This window comes from Gopherus evgoodei, chromosome 23 (genome assembly GCF_007399415.2).
Source record: "Gopherus evgoodei ecotype Sinaloan lineage chromosome 23, rGopEvg1_v1.p, whole genome shotgun sequence".
Lineage (NCBI taxonomy): Eukaryota > Metazoa > Chordata > Testudines > Testudinidae > Gopherus > Gopherus evgoodei.
In genome coordinates this window covers 15,748,999-15,761,600 of record NC_044344.1, presented here as the reverse complement: position 1 = coordinate 15,761,600, position 12,602 = coordinate 15,748,999, and the positions used below count along the sequence as shown (strand labels likewise).

General features: G+C 53.8%; 1 non-coding gene across 1 annotated transcript; it reads left to right on the top strand.

Annotated features, from left to right (window-relative positions):
* Positions 1-10,965: 10,965 nt before the first annotated feature.
* On the top strand, positions 10,966-11,037 carry TRNAQ-CUG. Its single transcript has one exon. It is a non-coding gene; the product is annotated as a tRNA-Gln (tRNA).
* Positions 11,038-12,602: the final 1,565 nt, after the last annotated feature.

Sequence of the window (12,602 nt, the reverse complement as noted above, 5' to 3'; positions counted from 1 at the left end):
GAAAATAATACACTGATGATAATAAGAAGTATATAGAAATATTTTTCAGTCACTATGGGCATATCTATGATGATTGTTTCATGTTTCATTCTTTATATCTGACACCACCACCGCCTTTCCCTTTAGTCTTGTAGTTTACCAAGGGTAAAACTAAACATCTCTTCAAATACAAGGGAGTGTTTGTGTTCATTCCTGCGAGCTACACAGGAGCTTGATGTAGCTGCTTTCAATCCTGCGGCTTTGCTGGGATAAGTAACATTTCAGGGTGTCACTGAACTGAATGAGGGAGATCATTTTTTGACAGGTTACGCCTCCTCTTAAAGGTGTTTGTCTGGCTGGCAGCCCTGGTTCCCAGGTCTCTCCTGAGGCAAGAGAGTTTCTGTGCAAAATATCAAAACTTTTAACAGAGAGGAGGGAAAGGCCATGGCCACATGATGGGGCCAGTATGTACCACAACATGGTTCTTTTATGGGGGGTGACTCTGAACACTGACTGATCTCCACTCCCTTGGATTTGAAGAGATGTTTAGTTTTGCACTTGGGAACCTGTAAGGCTGAAGCAATTTTATGGATGGTGACACTACGATTGAAGGGTTATTTAATGTTGTAGAAATTGTTAAAAACACTTAGCTTCAACTTAAGCTGCCTGTTATTAAAGGCTGGTTTCCCCACGTCAGTTCCATAAGCTCTGCTAGAAAGGCCCTGGGTTCTCTCCTGCCTTGGTGAGAACTAAAGGGAATCGTCCCCTGCTGCCCTTGGCTCCAGGCTGATTTTTCTGGGGAGGGGATGTGGAATTGGTTTGTTTGCTATTGAGAAGGGAGCTAGGCCAGTTCTCAGGGAGCGAGAACTCCCAGCATCTTCCCAGCCCAACCCAGGCTGCTGCCCTGTCCCAGCCTCTGTTCCCCTGGGAGCCCTGCTTGTTTGACTCTAGAGCAGGCCGGGAGCAGCAGCTGAGGCAGAGGACAGCCTGGGCTGGGCAGATGCTAGGAGCAGAGCACCAGAGGCCTCTACTGGCTCCCTCCTCAGCAGCAAACAATCAGCCCCCATCCACACCCCAGGACAGCAGCCTGGAGCCAAGGGCAGTGCCCAGTGGGGGTTCTCTTTTTCCTCTTCCTGGGGTGAGCAGGGATCTGGGGGTGTTTCTAGCAGGGAAGTTGGAACTGAATTGGGGAACCAGCTTTTAATAACAGGCAGCTCAAATTCTGACTACTTTTGTTACAATTGTATTTATAATGTAAAATAATTCAAAAGTAAATGGGCAGGAATGATTGGAACTCTTTTCTCCCTGTCACACAAAGAAATGGCTTTTTGGCTTTTCATGATACAGGAGTCAGGTTCATTCACTGTGCAGAATCAATGTGCACAGAAGCCTGTTGTGTTTCATTTCTTAGGTTCCGCTGCCATCGTGTGGCCATTTCCTTCCCCTCCTTTCTGTCCAAAGCGCAGAGCCCAGTTCCTCCAGGGAGAGAAGGACATCTTTCTTCTTTCCTTCCTCAACAGCCCCCTTCCTTGGAGAGCCCTTTGCTGGGGTCTGGGTGGGGAACAGCCATTTCTGAGGATTAATTTCACACCATATTTGGGGTTGATATATAGATTTTACAGCCAGACTAGATCACTAGGTACCTCTGCTCTGACCTGAGTCATAACAGAGTGCAGAGAATTTTATCCAGTGACTCCTACACCCACCCCAAGATCTTCTGGCTGAACGAGGAGGGTTCATTCAGAAAGTCATCGTGTTTGGATGTAAAGGTGTGAAATGATGGGGAAATTGGCCCCTCTTTCAAGTTTCAGTGTTGTAACTTCTACATGTAGGCCGGGGTGAACAACCTGAGCCAATATAACTGCCAAATGTGCATCTTTGTATGCAACTATTGAGTCAATTGTGAACCTTCCCATCATTATCATTATCCCTTTGAAATAATGATGGTGATGAACACTTGGCTCTATATCCCAGTGTGCCCTGGACGTCTACTGGTTGCATTAGCCAATCCAACCATTCGGCATTTGCAGATGGGCACCTCTGTATTGTGCCTGAGACTTGTACAGCTATGAAAGGCTGGTAGATGCCGATATTTTCCCCTCTTTTTAACCAGCACTAATACCAGGTGTCATAAACAGATAGTTAAGGGTTAATGTCTCTTTTACCTGTAAAGGGTTAAGAAGCTCAGTAAACCTGGCTGACACCTGATCAGAGGACCAATCGAGGGAGAAGATACTTTCAAATCTCGGTGGAGGGAAGTCTTTGTTTGTGCTTTTTGTTTTAGGGGTTGTTCGCTCTTGGGAAAAAGAGGGACCAGACGTACAACTAGACTCACCAAAACTATCTGAATCAGTCTTCCATGTTTCAAAATTGTAAGTATAGCCAGGCAAGGCGGATTACTCTTATGTTTGTTTTCTTTCAACTTGTGAATGTTTTTTCCTTTTGCTGGAAGGATTTTTACCTCTGTTTGCTGTAACTTTGAATCTCAGGCTAAGGGGGAGGGAGGGAAGTCCTTCTAGGCAAGGAGTTTTACCTCTGTTTGCTGTAACTTTGAATCTCAGGCTAAGGGGGAGGGAGGGAAGTCCTTCTAGGCAATATGAATCTGAATACCCTGTGAAACATTTTCTATCCTGATTTTACAGAGATAATTTTTACTTTTTTCTTTCTTAATTAAAAGCTTTCTTTTTTAAGAACCTGACTGATTTTTTTCCTTGTTTTAAGACCCAAGAGGATTGGGTCTGAATTCACCAGGGATTGGTGGGGGGAAAGGAGGGGGGAAGGTTAATTTCTCTTTGTTTTAAGATCCAAGAAGTTTGGATCAGTGAAGCTTCCCAAGACAACCCAGGGAGGGGAAAGTCTGAGGGGGCGGGGAAGGAGGGGAATGGTTTATTTCTCCTTGTTTTAAGACCCAAGGGGTTTGGGTCTTGGGTTCCCCAGGAAAGGTTTTGGGGGAACAGGAAGTATGCCAAACACTATATTTTGGCTGGTGGCAGCATACCAAATTGAAGCTGGTAATTAAGCTTAAAAGTGATCATACAGGTCTCCATTTTTTGAAAGCTAAAGTTCAAAGTGGGGGAAAAAACCTTGACACCAGGCTAGGCCAGGACTGGGAAGAGAGAGAGAACAGAAGGTTTCCCCTATTGTTTCCTGCTCTCTTTTTCTTCACTAGTTTCCCATCTAACCCCCCCTTCTCCCTGCTGGTCTGAGTGGCACGGTAAGGGGGCTGGGAGGTTGGAGAAGCGGTATGGGGTTCCCGGGGGGCTGTCAAGGGACAGGGAGCAGGGGGGGGTTGGATGGGTCAGAGGTGGGGGGGCAGTCAGCGGACAGGCAGCGGTTGGATAGTCATGTGAGTCCCAGGGGTTTGTCAGGGGACAGGTAGGGGGTGGGGTCCTGGGGGGAAATTGATGGGGTCTCAGGAGGGGGCAGTTGGGGAAAAGGAGAAGGGAGGCTTAGAAAGGGGGTGGGGTTCCAAGGGGCAGTTAGGGGCAGGGGCCTCAGGAGGGGGCAATCAGGGGACAAGGACCAATGGTGCTTAGATAGGGGGTGGGGTCCTGGGGGGCAGTTAGGGGAAAGGGTCCCAGGAGGGGGTGATCAGGGGAAAAGGAGCCAGGGGGAGTTGGATGGGCTGGAGTTTCTGTAAGGGGCAGTCGGAGGGAGTGGATGGTGGCAGGGTGGGGCTTCCCTCCCCCTGGAGTGTCCTGTTTTTTGAATGTTAAAATATGGACTTCCTGCCATTCACAGTGCAACTCTCCACTCACAGCACGCTGCCGCATGAGGCCCCCCTCCTTCCTTTCCAGTTGGTAGTGGCCAAGGGAATGCTGGGAAATGTAGTTCTTTCCCTGCTCCAGGGCTTGCTCTATAGGCTAGGAGTTAACGAAGAAACTACAGCTCCCAGAGCCCCCTGTTGATTCTCAGCTCCCATGCCGCCCTTGCAAATAGGCTGCCCCAAGCAGGTGCTTGCTCTGCTGGTGCCTAGAGCCGCCCTAGGGGGGTGACGCTCCGGCTCTCCAGCGGCAGGGCAGCCTGAACTGCAGTCCAGCCTGGGCACCTCAGGCTGCCGTGAGCGCCATCTTGCTACTGAAGCCAGAATTGCAGGGCCAGTTCCAGCTCAGCCTGAAAGCCTCAGCTGACAGGGAACATCTTGGTTCAGGGCTGGCTCCTGGCTTTTTGTGCGCCCCCCCTCCAAAAAAAGGGGGGGCAGGGGCTGGAGTGCCACCGCCAAGCACATGCTTGGAGCACTGGTGCCTGATCTCAGCACTGGAAATGGAACCCAGGGGTCCTGGCTCCCAGCCTCCCTTCCTCTAACCACTAGACCCCACTCTCCCCCCTTTTTGGGGAGCCAGGATTCCTGGGTTCTAGCCCCATCTCTGGGAGCAGAGTGGGGTCTAGTGGTTAGAGCAGGAGGAGCCAAGACTCCTGGGATCTACTCTCAGTGCTTCTGCGTGACCCTGGACCTCTGTTTCTCCTCCCACTTTTTGGATATGGAGCCTGTAAACTCTCTGGGGCATGGCCTATCTCTCGCTGTGTCTGGGCAGCGCCTGGCCCAACAGGGCCCTGATCTCAGCTAGGGCAGAGACTGTCTCTTTGTCTGTGCAGCCCCTGGCACAACAGGGGTTTGAGTCTGCCCCGCTCTCTGTAGGTGCTGCTGTTGTACAGAGAAATAGTCATGATACTAAAAGGCGTGGCAGTGCATGAGTGCACCACCATTGCCATGCAAGGGGAAAGCCGGTACAAATTACCGGGGCCCGGCGTTTCAGAAGAGGGCCCAGGGCCTGGCTTCCCTGGCTTCATTGCCCTGTTTAGCTGGTCCACTCTTGCTGGGGGGCATGAAAAATTTTTTCACTGGGGCCTGAACCCGCTTTCAGCAGCCCTGAGGGTATGGGGGGACTTGCCCCCCTTCACGGAGCATGGGGCTATCAATAGGCACCTATGCATGGTCCCCCCAAGCAGGGCCAGGATGGAAATAGGGGGCCTGTGCCCCCCAACATGGAGAATTTGGGTGCAACCTTGCTTAAGGGGTCAGTCTGTCCTTTCTCTGACTCTCCCATTCCAGCTTCAACTAGCGCTTGTGGTTCATTCGTTCTTTTTCATTCCTTTCCTTCTCTAGCTTGTTTGTTCTTGCTTTCTTTTTTCCCCTCTACCTTTCATGCTCTTCCTTTCTTTCCTTCTTTTTCTATTTTTTTCTCTCACTTTATTTCTTTCTCTGCCTTCCATGTTCTTTTCGCTCTCGCTCTCTCGCTGGTTATTTTTTTCACTCGCTCTTTTTCCTCGCTCCCTTCCAAGCCAAGCAGGTTCTCCTCGCACACACATTTTGACAGGTTTTCCTGCTGATCACTGAGTGTATTAAGCACATCTTCAGGGGGGGTTGGCATGTCAGGGAGCAGCCTGGCTGGGTGTCTTTGTGGCTGTCTGCTGGCCACGCATAGGCATGGTCCTCCTCTTCTCTTGCCCCTCCCTCAGTTGCTCTCTAGCTTTTAAGCCTTCCCTTGGAGCTGTCAGCACCAGCCACCTCTGCTCTAGATGCCCAGAGCAGGAAAGGTGCGTTGGGCTCCAGCCTGGGACTCTTCCTCCCTCCTGCCTAGCCCTGACTATCAAGCCTGGCCCTGGCACTCCTTCCTTCAAGCGCCATGTGGACAAGAGGCAACATGTGGCTGCAAGCAAAATGGCCAAACTTGTGGGCATCAGGCAAAGCTGTGAGAAACCCAAGCATCTGGTCAGACCACAGGTATCAGCAACCAGAGTAGTAAGTTCTAGAGCCCCAACCCATTATGGCCATCACAACCAGGCCCTACTGGGCAAGTCACCCAACAGGAGGAGAAAGACTTGCTTTTGTACAGCTGCAGACAGGGAACTTGAGCACTGTGAGCTCTAGAGGTTTGCCACAAGGTCCCCCTGAGATTTGAACTCAGATTGCAGGATTTAGAGTCCTGAGTGCTGCCTATTACACCATGGGACCAGCTTGTGCTGTTGTCTCTGCACATCGGTGACCCTCATGGGGCTGGCTCGTGTAAGGGACTGTTGGCCCCTTACTAAAGCTCAGTGGGTTTTTGGTTGGCTAGTTCCCAGTACCAATAGAAGGGGGAAGGATCAATAGGAAATCAGGACTCTAAGACTGACAGTCCCCAGGAGCAATGGGGAGAGGCCAAAGCTCCAAAGTTAGCCCGACTGACAGGCCAGGCAGTGTAATGAGGGAGTCACCAGGACAGGGGATCCCATCATCTGTGTGAGCTGGAACTACCTGGGCCAGAGTGGGACCCAGCTAAGGAGAAAGCAGGAGCCTGAGAAGAGCCGGGGAGCAGAGCTGCGCCAGCCAGGGAGAACCAGAGCAGATCCATGCTAGGAACTGAGCTGGAGCAGCATGAGCCACAGAAACTACCCAGGGAGCAGATCTGTGCTGGGAGAAGAGCTGCAGCAAGCAGAGCCAGAGAGGCCAGAGGAGCAGACCAGGGAGATGGAGGCAGAGCCGCAGCAGCACTGGGGCTGGAGGTGGGTGCAGTGAGCAGCTTGGGAGAGTGAGAGGGACCCTGGGCAGAAGGCCCAGCACAAGCAGATGCCACCAATCAAGAGGCCTTGCAGGCCAGACCTTCGGGGGTGGGGGGATCATATCCCCTACATGGGGGCTGACACTGGGAACAAGGGTCCTGTCACCTAGAGCATGTGGCCACCGCCAGAGCAAGTGTCCGGCCCGTGGTGTCCCTGCAGCACAACCAGGGCCTGGGAAGGAGGCCTGGGACATGTGAAGGAGAGACTGTGACCTGCCCTGACACTCCAGAGACGCTGGTTGTGATCTCCCTGTAGCCCTTTTCAAGTGAGCCCGACAAGATTTCTGGGCCCAGCCTTGTTGGGGTTACGAGGACTCTGCCACACGAGAGTAGAAAGAGCGTCCTTGGGGTCAGGCAGGCCTCTGGGTAAGGGGGTGGGGACTCAGATCCTTTCTCTGGCCAAGTTGCACCAGGGTCATGTATAAACCAGGGAAGTTCCCCACAATAGCCGGACCTGAACCCCCTGTACACTTGCCCTCTGTACTCATTGCTTCTCTGTCTCTCTTCCCTTCATCTCTGCTGCTCTCCCTCTGAGCTTTCTCAGCACCTGGCCCCACAGCACTTCCTGCCAGCCAGAGACTGCTTGTTCTAGGCCTGCTCCTGTGGATGTGGCCTCTCTCCTGATTCCTGAGGAAAGGAACCTTTCCAGGAAATGGCCATGGGTTCTGGGAATCTGCATGTGGCTGGTGGACAGCACCAGGAATCATTTGGCTCCTGGCACACAAGGCCACTTAAAAGCTGAGTTTTTAGACAGGGGCTTGAACCCTGGATCTTAAGATTAAAAGCCTGATGTTTTACCAGCTGAGCTAGTTGAGACCATTTTCCCCATTCACTACAAGAGCAAGCAAGTAGGCAAAGAGAGGCAAAAAAAGTCCCAGGAACCCCTCCTCTTTTTCTGCACATCCGCTGCCTGTCAGCAGGATTCCTCCTCCTCCTTCCTTCTGTGCCTCAGTGTGACTAAATCTCCACACCTAGACAGCTGGTCCATCCGCTGCACCCCAATCCCCCCATGCCTGAGCCTCCCTGCCAAAGCCCTGCACCTGGCTCCATAGAATTAAGTCTCATGTGTTGCTGGGAACTCGACTTCTTGTGCCCACAGAGTCTCGGCCCCCCTCAGTAGATGACCTGAGAAACACAATGTCCGACTTTTCCAAAGAAGTGCTTGGAGGTGCTTTTTTTTTGGTGTGTTACCATGTGGCCTAATGGATAAGGTGTCTGAGTGTGGATCAGAAGATTGAGGGTTTGAGTCCCTTGGTGGTTGTGTTTCTGCAGTTTTACCTTTGTGCTGAATGTCCTGCTCCCTTCAGGGCTGGAACCTCTTCTTGGCTGCTCAGGCCAATGCTCTGGCTTCAGCTAGAGCCCCGGGAAGGAGTTCGGGGGTGGGCATCACAAAGGCTTGGACATGAGATCCAGGTGCTTCCAATCTAGCCTTTGCCCTTCCTGATTTGCCAAAGAAAATGGGCGGCTCCCCGGGCTAGCATGTGCGCCTGTCCCTGTGCTGGAGGGTACTTGCTACATAGCGTCTTAGGAGCCTGGGTGTTTCTCTGCTTCTCGCCAGCTGGGGAAAAGCCTCATGGGGTAAAATCTCCTGCCCCGCTGCAAAAGTGAGCACTGTGAGTGGGACCAGTCAGAGGCCACACCATGGGGGCTGGCCCTGCTTTCCTACCATCTTGTGATGTTATCCACAGAGCATCAGCAGCTGCCCCGCATGCTGGTGACCTTCAGTGGGTGTTTGGCATGGCAGGGAGCAGCCTGGCTGGGTGATTTTGTGCCTGTCTGAAGGCCACACCTAGGCATGGTCCTGCCCTCCTCTAGCCCTGACCTCAGTTGCTCTGTGGCTTTTAAGCCTTCCCTTGGAGCCGTCAGCACCAGCTGCCTCTGCTCTAGGTGCCCAGAGGAGGAGAGGTGTGTGGGGTCACTTTTACAGATGCCCCTTCCCTGCACAGAGGAGCTTCCATCCCCAGTCCCTGCCTCTCACTGCCCAGCAGCCCTCTGGCACCATTCCTGAGGGCTACCCTGCCTCACTTTCTTCCTACCATGTTGGGAAAGACAGTTCTCATTATTAAAGGTCAGGTGGGCCAACTAGGGGCAGAAGCCTGTTCTGTTTTCCTACTGCAGAGCCCAAGCTCAGGAACTCACCTTGGGTGCAGGCACTGCTGTGCTCCCAGAAAACAAGCCACCCCTGCACAAAGAGGGATGACAGGACCTGCCAAAGCCCAGGATTAAACCAGGGATCTTTAGATCTTCAGTCTAACACTCTGTAACAGTCAGTGCTTCCCTTCAGGGCTGGCCCTAGAGGGGACTGGGACAAATCCCCCCCTTTCCTCCTCAGGCCCTGTCCCCACTCCACCCCTTCCCCCAAGTCCCCACCCCGTCCCATCTCTTCCCTTCCTGCATCTTCCTGCCCCATTCCTCTCCCACCGCCACCTCTTCCCGTCCCTGCTCCTTCCCCTCCCCACCCAGTGCCTCCTGCACCCCACTGAACAGCTGATCACTGGCAAGTGGGAGGTGCTGAAGGGGAAGAGGAGGAGCTTGTCAGCAAGGCCTCTAGAGGGCGAGGGGGAAGCTGGCTGCCAGTGGGCGCTGAGCACCTATTTTTTCTCTGTTGGTTCTGCAGCCCCATAGCTCCCATGGAGTCGCTGACTTGGCTTCTTTCGCATTCTAGAGAGAGGAGGAGAACCAGGGCTATGGCTGATCCATGGGGCACCAGAGGCTTCAGGTGCTGAGCGTTTGCCTGACCCCTCAGGGACACAGTGTGAGGTGATGTCCCAGGGATCTCTATGAAAGGAGCAGAACAGGATTTACTTGGGGTGGGGAGAGATTTGAGAGCGTCTCAGGGGGGTGTAGAGAGGTATTGCCCGAGTGAGAGACTGGCTAAAACACAGGCCTTGCTGTGAGCAGGATTCAAACCTGCATGGAGAAACCCTATTATACTTCAACTCCCACATCTTAACCACTTGGCCATCACAGCTGTGAGTGAAAAACTACCCCACTGCCAGAGAAACTGGTAAAGAATCACAATGACCAGGTGTGAAGTCATCTGAACTACAGAATTCCCACCGCAAACCTGGCTCCCAAAGCACAGGGGGGATTGGGGTTTGTTCTCTTTGCTTAGCCATGTGCAGTCGCACAGAGAGCGCGTTTAAAAGTCTCCCCTCCCACAGAGCGGGAATGGGAAATGATTCTCAACTTGAAGCCTGATGTAGGGTGACCAGACGTCCCGATTTTATAGGGAGTGTCCTGATATTTTCTTGTTTGTCCCGCTTCCCGACCGATGTTTGGTCGGGACCCTGGACAAACAAATAACTTTGTCCTCTTCTCCAGCACCTAGGCATAGTCTGGAGGGATACTTGCCCCATTGGATCCCTCCCTAAATCCCGCCCCTGGCCCTGCCCCCAGCCCCACTCCCTCACTGCCCCATTGGATTCCTCCCCAAATCCTCGCCCTGGCCCTGTCTCTTCCCCAAGCACGCGGCATTCTTCCTCCCTCCCAGGTTTGCACACGGGCCATGGCCATGGCCGGGAGCACAGCATGGAAGCTGCTCCAGCCCTGCAGCCTGCAGGGCAGCGCAGTGGGGCTGAGGGCAGCGTGGAGCAGGCAGGGCCCAGGTGGGCGGGGGGCAGAGACACACGTGGGGCAGACACACTCCTGTTGGGAGCTGCCTGGTTCACCCCTTGCCCAGGAGCTGCAGGAGGGGCCCGGATCATGGCTCGGCTGCAGAGCTCGGAGCCCAGGCTGGGCCCAGGAGCGAGGGGATGGGGGAGCTGGGGGTGTAGCGGGGGTTGAAGCTGAGAGTTGGTTGGAGATGGGGCTGTGCCACTGCCGCTTGGCGGCGGGGGGGCCCTCCGGCATTTTTTTTTGCTCCGCCCCCCACATCCCGATATTTCATCTTTGACATCTGGTCACCCTAGCCTGATATGAAGGAGGATGTCTGGACCAAGGGGCCAGGGACTGGCCTTTGCTAGAGAAACCACTGTCAAGTTTTAGCCAATTAGGACAAGTCAGCAAATAAGAACAACCTCAGGTATCAGTAACTGCTACAGGTTGCAAATTCCTACATGCAGCAGTTTCTGGCACTACACCTGCGCAGCTCTGCTCCCCGGTCTTCTCAGGCTCCTGCTCTCTCCTTAGCTCTGCCCCACTCTCGCCCAGGCAGTTCCAGCTCACATGGAGGATGGGACCCCCTGGCCTGGTGACTCCCTCATTACACTGCCTGGCCTGTCAGTGCAGCTAACTTGGAGCTTTGGCCTCTCCCCATTGTCCCTGGGGACTGTCAGTCTCAGGGTCCTGATTTCCCATTGATCCTTCCCCCTTCTATTGGTGCTGGGAACTAGCCAACCAACCCCCCCCACACACACACTAAGTTTTAGTAAAGGGCCAAGAGCCCCCTTACACAAGCCAGCCCCATGAGGGTCACCGATGTGCAGAGAAGGCAGCACAAACTGGTCCCATGGTGTAATGGGCAGCACTCAGGACTCTGAATCCTGTAATCTGAGTTCAAATCTCAGTGGGACCTTGTGTTGGCTTGTGGTCATAGGCAGCAGGTTATATACATTTGTGGTGCTCGGGCTCCAGGAATATTCAGGGCTGGGGGCCCTGCTCCAGCAATATTTGGAGCTGGGTCTCTTCCCCTGGCCCTGGCCCCTGCCTGCCACCTCTCCCCCTGCATGTCCCCCTTGTCATGCTGCGTCCCTGCCTGACAAAAAGCAGCGTGCGCCTGTCCCCTGCCTGCCCCTGCTGCTGGAGTAGAGGGATTCTGGGCAGAACTGCTGTCTGCTGCCCCAGGGTCCTAGTGCCGCTCCCCACTATGGCAAGGCAGGCTGCCCTGAGCCCCAACCCTCATTCCTCTGCACCCTGATCCTCTGCCCCAGTCCTGAGCCCCCCCGCAGCATGAGCCTCCCAGCCCCAGCCAGAGCCCTCATCCCCCCGCACCCCAATCCTCAGCCCCAGCCCTGAGCCCCCTCCTGCATCATGAATCCCTCATCCTCAGCCCTGCACTCCCTCCTATCCCCAAACTCCTTCCCAGAGGGTGCACCCCCTCCCCTTTCCCACACACTCCTTCCCACCATCAAACTCCCTCCCAGAGCCTGCACTTCTCCCTCCTTCCTACAACCCCAACCCCTGCCCCAGCCTGGAGTCTGCACCCAGCACCCAAACTCTATCCCAAAGCCTGCACCCTGCACCCCTCCTGAACCCTAATCCCCAGCCCAGGATCTGCATCCCAGACCTCCCCCCAAACCCCTTCCCAGAGCCTTAGGCAGGTGGGGGTGGAGTTTGGGGGGCGGAGTTGGGGGGCGGGTTCTGGGCACCACCAAAATTTCTACAAACTTGCCACCCATGCTTGTGGTAAAGCCCCAGAGCTCAACTTCCCTGTCTCCAGCTGTGTAAGAGTGAATCTTTCCCCTCCTGCTGGGTGACTCACACCTCCTAGAGCCAGGTCTTTGGCTGGGATGGCCACAATGGGTTAGGGCTCTAGAACTTGCTACCCTGATAGTTGGGATTCTTGCTGCTGCACCTGATGTTCACAAGCTTGGCCCTTGTGCTTCCTACCACACTTTTCCTCTGGCCCACATGGCGCTTGAAGAAAGGAGTGCCAGGGCTGGGATTAATAGTCAGGGCTTGGCAGGAGGGAGGAAGAGTCCCAGGCTGGAGCCCCACACACCTTCCCTCCTCCGGGCACCTAGAGCAGAGGCAGCCCAGCTCTGTCCGCTGGATACCTCGGCAGAGTAGGTGAGTTCATGTAAATACAGTCTGGTCCCAAAGCCTCCTCCCAACCCTGGTCATCAGTAGCTGCCAGGGGAGAGCTCATTCACACCTCGCTTACAAATCATCATTTGAAATTCTAAGGTTGGCCAACACTGCCGAAGCCAATGCACCGACATTGTCAGCAAACACAACAGCTGGGTGAGGAAACCCGGCTTTGTCCAGACTTTCCAAACCTATTTTACTTTCTCAGGTACAAGTAGTTTTCATACGTTGTATCTGCTTTTAAAGTGTGTGTTAACGTTTCAATTTCCATTCAAATTTGCAACCAATGACAACATTGGCAGCGCTGCATGTAACTACCTGACCACTGAGGGA